General features: G+C 35.5%; 1 long non-coding RNA gene across 1 annotated transcript; it reads left to right on the forward strand.

Annotated features, from left to right (window-relative positions):
* The first annotated feature begins 1461 nt into the window (after window positions 1-1461).
* Window positions 1462-2141, forward strand: LOC112958905. The gene is made up of 2 exons (XR_003251521.1): window positions 1462-1525; window positions 1889-2141. It is a non-coding gene; the product is annotated as an uncharacterized LOC112958905 (long non-coding RNA).
* The last annotated feature ends 11185 nt before the right edge of the window (window positions 2142-13326 follow it).

The raw sequence follows: 13326 nt of genomic DNA on the forward strand, positions 1-13326 counted from the left end.
TATTCCTTTTTTTTTTTTTTTTTTTTTTTTTTTGTTTTATTACTAGTGTTTCCCTCTTACTGTGGACTCCTATAACTTTTCTTATTTCTAAATTAATGGTGTGTAGGGGGGAGAGTTTTACAGGTAAAATACGTTATGATTTGCAAGGTACATCTTCGATACAATCATAATTATCTGTATATTCAGACAGAGCCACAAATCTCTGGCTTTGACTGAAATGACATGAAATGAAATCACTCATGCAACCCATTTTCTGACCTCACCACAGGGTAAGATCAGATACCAGGTGGTGACAAACTCAGGTCGGATGCACTGTGCTGCCAAGGAGAATTGGAACCTCTATCTCTAAAATGAAAGTCCTGAGCCAAGCTATGCTCTATGCTGTATTTGAGCTCTTCGGGGTGCTGCAACTGAAGTTGTTCTGCTTTGCATGGGCTGCTTAAACATTCATTTTGCCAGAGAGGAGAATACGACTACAATTCAATGGTGTACAAGGCACAGTTTTAGGTCTGAACAGAGGAAAAAGTAAGCTGTTTCTGTTCCACTCCCAAGCTTTTAGGGCCTGGTTCACTAAAGCCTCTTACCAATGATTAACTTAAGTTAACTTTAATGATTAACTTAAGATCAGTCAGGAAACCACTGAAAGCAAGAGTTTTAATGGAGAAAGATGCAATAAACTTTTTTTTTAGGTAAATACCCATCATTATTTTTTTTTGTTTTCTTCCTCTCCTGGAGAAATATTGATGCTACAGGAAAATTAAACCACCAAAGTGCTATAACAATGAACTATAGGTCTCTCTGTGATCTTTTTGAATTGGGAAAAGATTTTATTGACATTTCTAGGTGAGACAGCCCATGTTTAATTGGGTTTTGGTAGCATTGGTTAATTGAAAAACTGTTCCCTTGTGACAAGACCTTGTAGAGACCTAAAAGAGTATAGAAAATCATGAATTAATAACAGTTAGCCCAGAGATCATTTTAAAATCTATGTGTGTGTATATATATATATATATATACACACACGTATATTTATCCTTTAATGTCTGTTTTGGAGCTCTGCTAACTTACCTTTTAAAGGAGAATAATGATATATTTGAGTTGCATCCCATTTTGTCAGATACTATCTTGCTCAGATACAGGCACCCTAAATGCAAACCGGTCATTTGGCATGGTACCTGATTCCAGATAGCTTTGTTGGCAATACAAGATCTGATCTTTAAATCAAGCACTATGTTAATTTTATTTTCTGCCTGCCTTACTGGAAACAAATTTCCCTAAAATGTCTGAAAGTTCTGTCTCTAAAAGCCAAATTTGCTATGTGAGATAAATAATAGATATTATTCATTTTTTTCTTGATTTTTTTGTTTCTTTTTTTGTCAAAGATGCTACAGTCCACAGGTTGTATTGTCTAAAATTCCCATCCTTCTACCCTGCAAAACTACAGGAAGCTTTCTGTTGTTGTTTGTTTTTTGCCTTCTGTAGTGGTCTTGCTTTTCTAGGACTGCAGCAGTGAAGATGAGCAAAGGTTAGTGATTTGCCCATCATCTCAATCGACTTTTATAGTAATGGAGCTGTTATCACTGATAACTCCTGGTGTCTCAGCATCTCTTCTTCCTTCACTTTCTTTTGGGTGGCTGCAGTAGTAGGTGGCTACCGATCTCCCGTGGCTCTTGGGACCCTTCTTTGCTAGTGTTGGTTTGCTGTGTCTGGTTGTGTCCCTTTTTCAGTCTCCCTGGATAGCCATGTTCCTCCCACGTGCCTGCTTGGCAGCTTCACTTAGCCACAAGCATATATGCATGGCGAGAGCCTTTCTGAAAATGTGACCTACAGCACGGGGAAAGGAGGGGAAATGTTGTCAGTATGTCTCCTTTCTCCTCTTTCACTCTAGAATTGCAGGAGAGTTGACTTGCAGAGAATTGTTGTGTTGGCTTGAGATGACTTGCTTCTAACTGAAGGCTGTGCATATGGAAAGACCAGGACTCCGTGTTTCCCAGATGTGTGTCTGTGCTGCTGTAAGGACATGCTTTTTCATTGGACTGCAATGTAAACTTTGACTCCTGCTTTCTGGAAACAGTGTGGCACAACGAATCAGTAGCACTTCAGGTTGTTTATACTGTGTTTTCAGATATTTATACTTGAAGTATTAAGGATGATTGTAATACTCCACTTGGGAATATGCATTACAACAGTAGTGACATCATTTGCATCAATATTTGCTATACAGTGGTAACCATTAGGAAACAATATGTGACATAAAGGGCATAACCACAAATAAATAGTGGGAGTAAGAAAAGGAATAAAAAATTAATGGTCACTTTTTGAATATCTATTGTGCAGGATATAATTTGACTTTAAGATATTAAATCATAATTTTCAGTGTCAGTTTTATAGGAAAATGTAATTGGATCTGTGTTTATTTTGACTGAATGCAAAAATTCAGCTAAGTTCAAAGGCCATTTTATCTGACTATCTACAGAAAATCACAGTTATTGTGACTAATAGTATCATTCTGCAATGAGAAAAATCATGACGCAGTCTGAAAAAAAAAGACATAACCTTGCTATGGCATTTCGACTTTTAAGTATGTTGGTTTTCAGCAGTGCTTCTTGTAGATGCATCATGTGATGTTTGACATGAGTGTTCTTTTTTGTTCAGTGGAAGTTGATCTGATGCAAGATAGACTTAAAGCTAACTACCTTATTTCTCAGCAAATATATTTTGATCATCTTTTTATTTTCATGGAGTAATGGCTTAATATATGATATTAGATATTTTGCATTCCTCTTATGCACAGAAGAGTTGATGGCAGCAAAGAGGCTGAAGTCAAAAAGATGTTTATATTGTCTAGGCAGTTCCTAACTCTGTTATAACAGACCCAGAATGCTCTGATAGTTTTTCTTTTAGAAAAACTTTAGATAGTTTTTCTTTTAGTTTTTCTTTTTTAATCTGATAGATTTTCTTTTTCTTACATAATAGTCTTTTTAATCTTTTACTCTATAATGCTTTACTTCAGTCATCTGGGGTGATCCTCAACTTTGTTCATACTAGTACCTTTTCAAATATCTGTAGACAGCTGTTCCCTGTTGGTTATTGAGCTAAGCTGATCTTCATTTCTGACTACATTTCCAACTTTTGTCTTCTCTCTTGAGATTTTCCTTCATTTTCTCTTTTCTGAAATCTAAAAAAAGAAAAATAAAAAGATGATCTGCTTAGTTAATGCAATAACATAATTGTACTTCAGTGTTCAGTGTAGAGGTGTAGGGGTTAGAAGTTTTTTTGAAAAATGTGGCAGGTAGGCCCAACATCAATTTTTCCATGGTGCTCACTCTAATTTTTAGAAGAGTTTGATAGTTAGGTCTAATTACATTTTTTTCCACGGTGATGAGACAATACTGAAAATTCATAAGTGTCTTATACTAAAGGCTATAATGTTGCCTTAATCATTACATTACAGCAAATCACAGGTTATTTTGTCTTGCAAGACTCCAACATTAGCCAAATTCTCTTGCTGCCCTAAACGAGATACTTAAACAGTTATTTGTCAATGGAATGATAATGCTCTGAATAATGCATAGAAATAGAGAATGTTACCAACCGCACTCAACAACAGTTTTTTGGCTGATGGGTGTTGCAGGTGCTGGAAGGAGCTCATATTGATGCTATCAGTAGCACATTATTGCTATCAAAAATGAGCTCCCTTACCTGTGAAGAAAGGAAGATGAAGAAACATGAGCAAAAATACATTTTTCAGAACATATTAAGACTCGGGATGTGCTAGACTGTAACTGCCCTCTTTCCACCAGCTCTTTCCTTTTCTTCTCTTCACTTAGAAAACTATTAGCAATTTTCTAATAATACAAGGGCTAGTTGTAGGTGTTGTACAAGGGCTCTGTGGGATGAATGCATTACAGATAAAAACCCTCATCACACTCCTCAAATTCCACATTTTCACCTGCTCATGTGGTATTCACCTGCAGCTTGTAAACAATGTGTTTCTTTGTTGTATGAAGGAGACTCAGATACAGCATGAGCCTGGCAAAATTAGCTTTCCCTTTACCTCAATTTTAGATCATGGTGCTTTAGAAAATGTGAGAGAGGAAAGCATTAACGGGTCATATTTAAAAAGGAGAGAAAAGAAGAGAAAGCTAACAAGGACTTGCAGATGAGAAGAGGGTAGAGGAATATAAATGAATAAGAACTGAAGAAAAACCTGTCAGAACTTGTAAGTTATAGTGAATGTATTGCATCCACCCTTAAACTGGATACTGTTCAATTTATTTTGTAGTCTAGGAGACTAATACTTATCTCCTGAACAAAAAGATATGGGGATCTGGACAGTTAAATAAAGAAATTTTCACGTAGATTGACTCAGTATTTAAAACTGCAATATGTAGCATCAATTCTATCACAAATATTTATTAAAGATGTACTTATTGTTCATCAGACTTGAGCTATGCACTTTGGGAAGAATTTAGCTTAGCATAGAGCATATAGACTATATGCTACATCCTACATACAGGTTTATCCTGTTATGCTATCCACAACAGGATAAACTGGTATGTTATTACAGACTACACACTAGAATTATCTGAAGTAATTTTTCAACACTTCAGTAGGAATTTTTTCCATCAAAACTAATTTTTTTTAAACAAAAGTTTTAGAAACTTTGAAATGAAGATAACCAGTGAAATGAAGACTAGACACAAGTCAAAGGATATGACTTTGCCCTATGAAATACATATGGAGAGATATTTGTTTGTCTAAAATTGAAGTATTTCTGAAATTTTGTTAACTGCGGACTTGGAAAAATCACCTAAAAATTACTACTGCAGGTGATAGAAAAAAAAAAAAAGAACTACCTCATATTAAAAAGATATATTTCTGATTTTTGTAATTATTTAAAAAAAAAAAAAAAAGCTGAGTTAGTATGACATTTGTCTCATTGTCCACCCATCGAAATCGAGCTAAGCTTCATGAATAAAAACTGAATAGACGGCAGTACAAACTTTACTGTCATGTAGCTTGCTTATACCTGTATTACCCTCCTTTCTCTTATGTTCTAAATGTTTCTATGTCACAGATTTATTTGGAAGCTATTATTGCTTTCATTTCTGTCAACACAGTGGAAGTGGGAGAGTGCTAGAAAATCCAATGAATAACTACAGTGCATGGTTTGGTTCTAAAAAGATGTTTGAGCTATCATATACTGGCTATATGATAAGTATATGATGGATACTCATAAAGAAACAAAACTGTCATAAAGAAACAAAACTGTTTTAAATTTTATGAAAGTGGGGGAAGGGAGGTGGAATTCTGTGTCATTTGTATTGTAGGTGACCAGATTTGTCAATCAACTGTAAAGACAACCTATTCCAGTCTGATTTTAGTTGTTACTTTAGCTTGAAATTAACAACCTATGTAATAGAATAACTCCTTTTCTAAATAAATATGATGCTGTTATTACAATGCCATTTCAGTTCACTTGTATCAAAGTGATACACTTGATAGCTTTCACATTCAACATTCACATGATGTTAACAACATTCAACTGGATGAAGGATTTCTAAGTGAGCTTTTCCTCTCAAATTTATATTTCCAGTTATAACTGTCCAGAGGAAGAAATATCATATTTTCAATATGATATTTTGATATTATTTGGTATTTTTATCTATCCATATGTTTTAGGATCATTCATTTATTTGATTGTGCTTCTCAGTTAGGTGACAGAAGGACCAGTCAAGCAAGGTGCATGGTTTTGCTGTTGAAATCCCTTTGAACAAGGGATTCAAAGTTGAATAAAAGAAGTAACAATAGAGTCTGAAACTAGGAGAGGAAAGATTTAGAAATTAAGTTGACTAGTGAGCTAAACAACAAGTTTTATATAACTATCAGAACAAAACCTGTAAACATTTCCATGGCCAACTTGATCAGAAAAAAAAAAAAAAAAAAAAGATGGACATTTTGCCTGTGGAGTCAAACATAGATATATGTCTAGATGTATTTCTTAGTTTCCTGTCTCTCTGCCAATAAAACAAATTCATCAGGGTTTATGAAAGGTTAGAACTTTTAAGAACCAGCAGTGTCTTCAGGAATATCTCACTCAACTGTTCAGTATGCAGAAGATCAAGGAAAATAATCCCAGCAGTCATATTCACTATCCAAATCTAGGTTATGTTTCCAGCTATTTCTCAGTGCTGTTCCAATGTCTTTTTTCTTTTTTTCTCTCCTTTCTTTTTTCTTTCTACCTAACCTCATTTGGAGCAATAAACTGTAACTCACCAGGTAATGAGTCAGTGAACCCAGGGTTGAAGATCTGATCAAGAAACTCTTGAGGATTTATGGCATAGTATAGAGGTTTCCCTTGATGCTTTTCAGAATGTGCTGAAGCTATATCCAGAATATTTGGGGGGAATGAATTCAGGAAATAAGCTAAGATTGACTTAGATCTAGTACCCATATGGCTAGCCTTTTTCTCAGACCTCTGCCTATACTGTAGGCTGAATTCAAACTGTTCCATGACAGTGTTGACGCTTCTTGGAAGACCTTGTCTGCCTTGTACTGTCCACATGATGTCACAAAGGGCATCTGAGATATATGGTCATGGCCAGGGCAAGTGTGGCTTTTCCACAGGTAGGTCTTGGAGATCTACAAGGAGAAGTCACAGATCCAGAGCCTCCAGATGCCTTTCTCAAGCTTGCAAAAGCATGGGGGATTGCATCCTGGCAGTGCAGACGAATGGCAACTGTAAGACTAAGTCTGCATTCAAATATAGAGATAGTCAAAATAGAGCCTTTATCCAGTGATGATAAAGCACCATTACTGTAGAATGGCACTTTAATATCGATGCAATATTAATATCTGTAAATAGCTGATCTCTGCATGTCCATTAATATATATTACTGAAGCCCATGCTATCTGGGCCAAATATTCATTCAAATCAGAGGCAGTTATAACTTAATCACTGCCATCCTCTCCCAGCTGCAGTAAACTATGGTTAATGAGTCAGGATGTCCAGTATGCATAGAGAAAAGTGAAGAGGGTTCCATAATGATTATACTGAATCCTTTTTTTTTGCATCTGAGTACAACAACAGTTTGTGTTTTCCTTTTGGTCAAACTTGATAGTTGTAAGAAATGGTATTTTGGGGAATGCTGATCCTGAATCAAAAAAAATTCTGTTCAAGATTGCCTCAGCAAGAACCTTATCAAAGAATCAAAGGCTGAGAGAGCTGGGTCTGTTCAGCCTGCAGAAGAGGAGGCTGAGGGGGGACCTGATCAGCGTGTATAAATACCTCAAGGGAGGCAGTGAGGAGGAGGGGGGCGGCCTCTTTTCAGTGGTGGACAGCGATAGGACTAGAGGAAATGGCTTCAAACTGAAGCATCGGAAGTTCCACAGGAACTTAGGGAAGCATTTCTTCACTGTGAGGGTGACAAAGCACTGGCACAGGTTGCCCAGAGAGGTTGTGGAGTCTCTTTCTTTGGAGATCTTTAAAACCCGCTTGGATGCAGCCCTGTGCCACATGCTCTAGGTGACCCTGCGTGAGCAGGGGGGTTGGACTCGATGACCTCTGAGGTCCCTTCCAACCTTGGGCATTCTATGATTCTATGATTCTTACCAAAGATAAATACCAAAGATAAACAATATGGGCAAATATGCCAAGCTCATCTCATGAGTTTTCCAACCTTTTCCCTAGATGAAAATGGTCTTAAAGCTTTCCAAGGATTTCTCTGTCACAGAACAATCATCTTTGTCTTACAGAAAAGGAATCTAAAATAGTAAAATGCAATAGGGAAGCAACTAAAGTAGGAAGGACACTCAAAAGATACAAAACTTGTCTTTATTTCCTTGAGGTCTCACTCAGGCCTACCTATCTGATGATTACTACTCAAGTAGATGAGGAAAATCATTACCAGATAATGGAGCCTGTTTATTATATCTGCTGCTGTTAGGATGAGGTATTTCCTTCAGTAGATTGGTTAGAATTTTTCAGGAACAGAACTTCAACACGGCATTTATTTATTTATTTATTTATTTATTTATTTATTTATTTATTTTCGCTTGATGAGAAAAACACAGCATCCATGATAAAAGGACCAATTAAAATTTGGAAACTTTTTCTGAAGTGCATACATTCACTAGTATATCTCAGGAATCAGTAAGTTTCTAGAATATTTTGGACTTTATCAAATGGCAGGCATGCTATGCCTGTAAAAATCCTATTTGAGGTTGAGAAATGGGTGAGAGTTAAAAAAATGCATGTTACAGCCAATAAGGCACATGGGCAGTGCAGTTCAGCAGGCTCTGTGTTACAGGCTGTCTACTCCAGGGCTGCTGTGGCACTTGAGGCACGTTTGGATGAGTCTCTTGCTCTTCTCAAGAGGTTTAGTTTTCATTGTGTTTCCTGCAGCATGGTGGGAGGAGGCAGCTGCTGTAGATCTGGCTGTCAAGGTGCACAGTACTGTGGCTTTGCTGAAACCTTCTGCACGACACTGCTAAATCTAGTGTCACTGATTTTAACATTATGAGAGGCCAGAGCCTAGAAAAGAGTGAAGACAGAGAGTGAAGAATAAGGACCTCAGACCTGCAAATGGATGTCCACCATTTTCAGTAACTGGGAAGTTAAAACTGTAAAATTGCAGGGACATCTGCTTTCATATAACAGTTTTCAACTCCAAACTGATAAGATTCAGGAAGGATTTAGAGCAGCATCTAGAAAGTTCTCTCAGACTCTCTGTGATTTCCCATTTCCAGTGAAGTGGGAATATCTTTATATTTTTTCCAGCTCTATTCCCAACCTTGGCCATACACAGGCTGTCCCATCAGTGTAGAATGGTGCCAGTGGCTCTTGCCATGGAGGTGCCAGGAGTTTCAGCTGCTGCTTCTCCCACTTTGCCCCTTAGCTTTGAGCCCAACAGCCCAGGAAGGTGTACGAGCAGAGTGTGAAATACATACTAAGAACTGACCAGAGCCTGGAGTAAGGCACCCCAGCATCTCAAGGGAGTTCTCTGCAAAAGGCAGCCCTGTCTTCTCCTGGCTCCACCAAATGTGGACACTGGCAGAGGACTGATCCCATGCCCTTGTCTCAGATCCAGACACATACTGGTGTCTCAGGAAAGACAAACTGCCTTTGCCTTTGAAAAGTTATCACTTGATTTAGAGTATTGAGAATAGAGAATCTCTCCTATATGAAACTAGATTAGGCCATGATGTCATTCCTCTAAAGCCTGAATAATTAAGAAAAGTGTATATCTGGTTTAAGAACAAAATTTCCATCACACATCAAAAGCTTCTTTTTCTTGATTGTGTTACTATAAAAAAAACCCTTATTTTTAAAAGCACATATATAGAAAAAAAACAGCTTTATTTGAAATCTAATTAGGTGTAATAGGCAACATTAAGATGTCTAAACAGAACATTCAATTATTTCCCAGATTAAATGCTGACCATATTGTTATATTTATAAAAGGTTTCTAAGTTTGTCATTTGTGCATTTTCTGATTAGGAAAAAAAAATCAATTAAAGATGAAAATATGGCTCTAATGTTTGGAAAGTAATATTGCACAAATATTGCACAATGACTTCTTAACTCTCACATCCTTAACAGTTTAGGTAACTCTTGCCTAATGCAGTTTAGTATATACTGGGGAAATGTATAAAGTCTCAGAAGAAGCAACTCCTGTAGCTCAGTGCTGTGGTCCATATAGCGTACATTTATGTATGAGTCTCTTACAATCCCAAAGGAATTACATCACTAATTCATGTCATATTTATGAGTTTCATTTCATACATATTTTGTCTTATCACAGTGAACAGGGATTAATTATGTTTTAGTAACAGTTCTGTCATCCACTGTGTGGTAATGTTGAAGTTTGCTCAGCAGCTGCGGGACTTACACAAATAGTCAGCATAGATGAACAGAAAAAGTAAGAGAAAAAAATGGAAGGAAATAGCAAGTCATCATCAGGAAAAAGGAAGGCAAGTCCATTAGGGTGTGGAAAAAAAAGCAAAGTATTACCTTTTAAAGGGTGCACATTACATCAGCAGAAGAACTGGGTCAGTTCTGGAAGGAGAGAAAATACGGGATCACAATTAGGAGATTGCATTGACTGTGTGTTAGCTTACTGTTCCACTGAGATATCTACTGAAATACTGCTAGCTCCAGCTACTTAAAGTGTTTCTCTTGTTATCCACCAAAAATCTAAGCCTGGTTCCTCTGGCAATCATGTTTGCTCTCAGACTTGTTCTGTTAGCACAAGAATGAAATGCAATATCACAGGAGTGCAAAAAATAGCTTGCACATGAAACTTCTATTAGAACAATAGTTTTTTTCTTATGCTTTTGGAATTGGCTTTTAATTGATTTATGTGCTTTGTATATTTATAACTCTCAGTTACAAAGCTAAGACATTTTCACTGAAGGAGAAAATAAGTCTTATAATCAACAGACCTGTTTTTTGGATGACACTGAGAATATAGTTCTTAAATTACTGAAAGTGTTGAAAATTGAGTAATACAGTATAAGAATGCAGTTCTTTTTTTATTATTATTTGTTTATTTCTTATGCTTTGAAATTCACTTAGTAATGACTGTGTTTGTTTATTCCAATGTAAAAAATCTTATCTTCAAAATTTTGTGCAAATATTGAGGATCAAATAAATTCTCTTTGTGGCAGTGGTAAGGGGTAGAAATGCCTGTAGCAAATCCTTTAGTCATAATTAACCATTTCTTAAAACTGAAAACTTTAAAGAAGCTATGCTTAAACTTAGTGAGTCCTCTTACCTTACTTAAAATATTTAAAGAAATCTCTATAAAATGTTCTAAGGTTCTAATGCTTTGCAAAGTTGGAATTATCTCCCTTAAACCAGGGGATTGGAAGATTAAAAAAAAAAAACAACAAAAGAAATCAACAAAAGAAATCCTCTTAGGAGTATTGTAGAAAATGCAGGGGTCCAGAGCTTGGAGAAGGTCTATTATCTTTCATTAAACAAGTATCTTCTATCTAATAGAATTTATAGTAGGGAGGTATTGTCAAAACTTTTCTCTGCAAAGTAGAACTAAAGAATAATCTGAGGCCATGCAGTCTTGAATCTCTGCAATAGTAATCAAAACACAAAAGCATAAAAGTAAGAGAACAGCTGTTGCTCTTCATTGATGATAGAACAAAATTAGGTAAGGTCTATTTAGAAGAGTTAAATTCAGGTGTGAGTCATATTTTTCACTTTGGTTATATCAGAATCTACCCTCAGCTTTCTGTTCTTGCCTGAGAAATTTCTTATGGCAAATTGTCACTGTATAAGCAAACAATTCCTTTGATTTCTGACACCCAGAGAGTCTATGCATAAATTCGCATTATATTTTCCCTTTTTTAAACCCCTTGCAGATAGAATCTGTCTTTCTCTGTTCAGCAAACCAATGTCTTACAGATGCTTCCATAAATACTTCAGAGTACCACAGGCTTTCTTTGTTTGAGTAGTAATGAGTGATTTAGGAGTTTTCTGAATGGATCTGCAATCTGTTAGCATGGTCCGTTATTACAAAATCCTCACCCTCTCAGTTCAGTTTACCAGAGACTCTTTTGGATTTGAAGTAATAATATGAATACTGAGGGTGGTATGGAAAAGATGAAAATCATACTGTGTTAAGACTTTTTCTGACTTAGTATTCAAAATATATATGACCTAGTATTCAAGTATTCAAGTATATATGACTTAGTATTCAAAATATAAAGTAAAAATTGAAGGAAGTTAATTTTTTTCCATTAATTCTTTGAATTTTTTCTGACTGAAAGAAGTTTAAGAGAAGTAACATGTGCATAAAAATTTTCAGTGTCACCAAATTAGCATTTTTTTGAAAGATCTCTTTTCTCTTAAAAGTTCACCTAATTCTGATTCATCTCAATTTAATTCTCAGAAAAGTAATAGGTGCATTAAAGAGTTACATGAAGAAAAATGCTCTGTAAGCAGCATTTTCTGACAGACTTTTAGGGCAATCTTTCATATGCTCAAGTATTTTGCTCTTAGCAGTACTGTTACTGCTTAATGCTTAAATGACATAGTAACTAAAAGGCATAGTCAAGCAATAAGAGGTTACAGTACAAGGAAAAATGTAAGCATAGAACAAAGAAAAGGAGTTAATTTAATTGGATCATTAGATTAATTCCCTATGAACAGAGAAATGTAAAGAAACAAAGAAATGTTGAACTATACACAGATTCTTTTGTCAGTCCAAGGCTGGTTTCAAAAAGAAACTTGAACCTGTGAGATGAGAAAGAGGAAACGAGGGAAAGACTGAAGGTAAAGGCAAACTCATGCTGAAGTGCATGTCAGAACTCTGAAGACTAAAGAAGAAAATAATAATAAAATGCATTTCAGAGTAATCATTGCAGTTGTAATTGTGATAATAATTGTGAAAATTGTGTTATAATTGTTAAAATGGAGATAGCACTAAATTTAAATTTTGCACTGAACTTTATAAGACTATCCTATCTTTATAGAACTATATTCATAGAGAAGCAAAGGATGGAAGAGATCTTGGGAATATTGCTATATCTTTCAATAATGCTGCTAGGTCTAATTTTGTGAGCTAGTTATGAATTTTTACTCAAGTATTTCTGGTGTTTTTCTAACAAGTACTGCTGTATCCTTAGTTCCTTGCTGTAATCCAAAGGTAGCTCTTAAAAGATTTAGTCTAAATATAGAGTATTGAGACCACTAATGTGAATATTTCTTTTATTTCAGTAATCTTGGAAGATGCTAAGGAGAGATGAAGCCTGCAAGCAATGTCCTGATGTAACTTCTGTCCATGAGAACGGAATACCGTTGGTCAATATTATAATTGTGCATTACTTTGTACTTTCAAAACAGGAATTTAGGTAATTACCGGTCACTTCTTAAGTAATTATACAAAAAAAATTTAAACATGTCATATGTTTATGATACATTTTGTGTGTGTGTACATTTTTTGTCATGTGTAATGTAATATCCAGCAAATTTTTCATTTCAGTATCTTAGTTTTGACCAAAATAATTAAATAATTTGACAGGGGTGTGTGTGTGTGTGTGTGTGTGTGTGTGTGTGTGTGTATACACACACACAAAAAATTCACTCTCTAAGAACTAATTAACAGAAGAATAATAGTGAATTTCCTTTTTTTTTTTTGTCCTATTTTAGTGAATTTACTGTGTTGAATATATTGCATATAACATATAATGTTATAATAATGGAACCAAGTCAGTTAATACATTCAGCTGGTGACAGCTGTTCTGGTGAATTATCTGTGAACAAAAAATTATTCACTTACTGAAAACAACATATCTGATTATCTACAA

This window comes from Nothoprocta perdicaria, unplaced genomic scaffold, assembly GCF_003342845.1.
Source record: "Nothoprocta perdicaria isolate Ctin4 unplaced genomic scaffold, notPer1 scaffold_92, whole genome shotgun sequence".
Taxonomy (NCBI): domain Eukaryota; kingdom Metazoa; phylum Chordata; class Aves; order Tinamiformes; family Tinamidae; genus Nothoprocta; species Nothoprocta perdicaria.